General features: G+C 33.9%; 1 pseudogene; it reads right to left on the bottom strand.

The window, feature by feature from the left end:
* Positions 1 to 244: 244 nt before the first annotated feature.
* On the bottom strand, positions 245 to 2973 carry LOC116465709 (angiogenic factor with G patch and FHA domains 1-like; annotated as a pseudogene).
* Positions 2974 to 2983: the final 10 nt, after the last annotated feature.

Genomic DNA, 2983 nt, shown 5'->3' on the forward strand with positions numbered 1-2983 from the left:
CTTTATTTACTTCCAGTCCTGGGATGTTTTCTTAATTTCCTTTGAACAATATTAGGCATTCTGTGAATTCTTGTAACTTCTTGGTGATTTTAGTTGTCTACATTAAGTGTTTAAAGTAAAGTATTTTTCTGAAAACCAGAAATATCCATAGTTACATATATGAGTGAAATATTTTACATAGATTTTCTACGGCATCTATCACTACCTCATGAGAAATTCCAAGTTTTTTCATTTGCAACACCCCTCTCATCAATAGACCATACTGTAATAATTTGTAGAATTTGATTACTTTTATACCATTAGAAACTTAATTATATATTATGTACATCTTTTTGAAATACTCCATTGCAATAAATAGTGTATGGTCAAAAGTCCTGTTTTCTCTAACATAAAACTAATATGAGTAAAATTATTTACATGAATTTGGAACTTTTGGCTTCAATTGCCATTCTGTCTCATCAGCACTTCCGTAATCCATAAAAGATATCATTTGTATTTTTTAATTCATAATTGATTGAAATGACTTATTTAACATTATAAAATTTTTATGGCAATTTAAGGCATTTTCAATAAATATATTGAGCTTGACGCCCTGGCTAAGTATTCCTTTTGTACTAGAAATCAGATTTTTCTGGCACAACTTCATTGCCTGCAACGGTATTTATAAAAAGTATGAATGCCAGCACATGGACTATTTCAACATTGTACTCATTTGCTCAAGTATAAACATTTCATTAGCTATAAAACAAACCAAATACAAATGCTGAATGTATGGTACATATCAACAAATTCAGATTCTTCACCGAAGAAAACAATAAAAGACAAATTTTCTATGACATGTCACCTGTTCATTAGTTCTTTAATATGATTTAGGCTATTCCAAATATAAGAAAATGTATGCATCACTATCGATTTTTTCTCAACATTTTTTATCTAGGTCCTGAAGGGCATAATTATATTGTCAGATTTATTTTTATATACTTTCAATGTTTCTTTTCATGTATTTTCTGTGCATCTTAGTATGAATATATGGAGACAAGGACAAATGTACGTTTAAGTGGTTATATGAATTTTGCTTATATGGCTAATTGCTTATATGGATGTTCTAAATGACAACATAAAATAGTAAAGTTTGATAAACTTATCTGTGCCCTGTAAACTTTAGTTCACTTACTGTATAACTTAACTCAGTCACTAATCGGTTTAAAAAGTGTTTTTTAAAAGCTGCAAGCCACACTTTATTACACATTTCTGAATCAGGAAGGGGTAAACTGACACAGTTTTGTTGTGCCATTGACTTTTTTGGGGAGAAACGTTCTGCAATAAAATAAGGGTTTCCAAACTCTATTTTTAAAAAAGCTTGAGGATTCTTCTGTGATTAACCTTCACTCCTCAGTCTTTTTTACACAAGGAATGGTTCTTAGGTCATCTTTTGGAAGTTTAGTTTCTGGAAAGTTTTCAGCAAACCTCTCCTGTGCTTTGTCCTAGTTTGTGTTGTTGCTGTTGTTGTTGTAGTTTTGGAGAAGGTGAGTCTCTTTAATCAAGGATCTTTTGTCCGTATCCAATCCTGCATGTGTTTGCCGAAGCTGAACCTGTATCAGAGTTTTTATTCTCCCACCATCGTTCCCCAGGCATTCTCCTGTTTTCAACACATCTTTTTCAACATCTTCTGACCTTTGTCGCTATCAGTAATTTCAGAATGAACAGATGCAGGAGCATCATCTCTTTGGAAATTCACTTCACTTTCAATCTGCTCCCTATGTTTTCCAGCTCTATCTTTATATTTTAAGTTGTCTAGTATCTTATCATCTTCATAGTCTGTATTCTGTAAACCATATTTTACTCATATATTTTAAAAATCATTTTCTCCTATCCAACTCTTTTTCTTCTTAGTTAATGTTGGACGAACAAATGATTCATCTTTCTTTTCAAGGAAAAGGTGAGCTCTATCCTACCATGGTTCACATCCAACACAGCTATCACTGCCAGGGTGAATGTGAGAAGATAAGGAGTTTCAATATCATGATCTTGCTGATCTGACAGTTGAGGCACTCACCTTATTTGGAAGACTAACATCATTAGAGTAGGTGTGACAATAATCTGAGATTGACTAAGGAGCATGGTTCTCTGTGAGTACTTCTACATCAAACGTTTATTATCTCCATTTTTCCCGCAGCTGAGTACGTTACTGAGTTCTTCCAGCTGCGTGCAGAGCTCCTGGCGATTGTTCGTGTCTCTCCAATCTCTCCAAGTTTTACTTTATCTCCGTACTCAAGTTAATAAGGGTCACATTTAGTTTTCAGCTGAACAATCCGTTTTTCATTAACAATTGTTCCATTTTGACGGCCTGATGCAAAAAGACATAACTTTGTAAGTCATGATCAAAATAAATTTCTGCATGAAACTTACACCAACTTCAGGGATTCAAAGAGTATGCTCCATATCATTTTCCCTTCCATTTGTAGCAGGTTTTACAGCAGTAATGATGAAGAGTGATCCCGTCTGTAACACGGGTGATCTAATGACAGTTACTCTCATATATGAGGGCCACACTTTTTCCTCATCTTCCTCCACACTATCTTTTGCAGTTACATTGCCTTCACTGTAATGCCTTCATCATAACTACCTTCGGTTGGAGAGTCTGTAATTTCACCTTTTTCTGGTTCCCTATCAGTGTCTCTCACTTTCTCATCTTTAAAAAAAGTTGAATTGAGATGTTTTCATTAAGAGGAGATTCCATAGTATTTCCACTAACTGGAACAGTGAATTTTGGGGGATTATTTCTGAGATGAATGCCTATTTTGGCCTTTTCTTCACACTTTTAAATTGTCTTTCCTATTGCAGCTTGTATGTTCAACACTGAAGGCTTCTTGATCCTCTGAATTCAAATCCTTTTCCTCATTTATTTTTGTAGAAGAGTCTGGATCCTTTCCTATTTTTTTATTTTTGTTTTGTGTTATAAGTCTGATAAGGTTGCGAATCT

This window comes from Hylobates moloch, unplaced genomic scaffold (assembly GCF_009828535.3).
Source record: "Hylobates moloch isolate HMO894 unplaced genomic scaffold, HMol_V3 SCAFFOLD_8534, whole genome shotgun sequence".
Lineage (NCBI taxonomy): Eukaryota > Metazoa > Chordata > Mammalia > Primates > Hylobatidae > Hylobates > Hylobates moloch.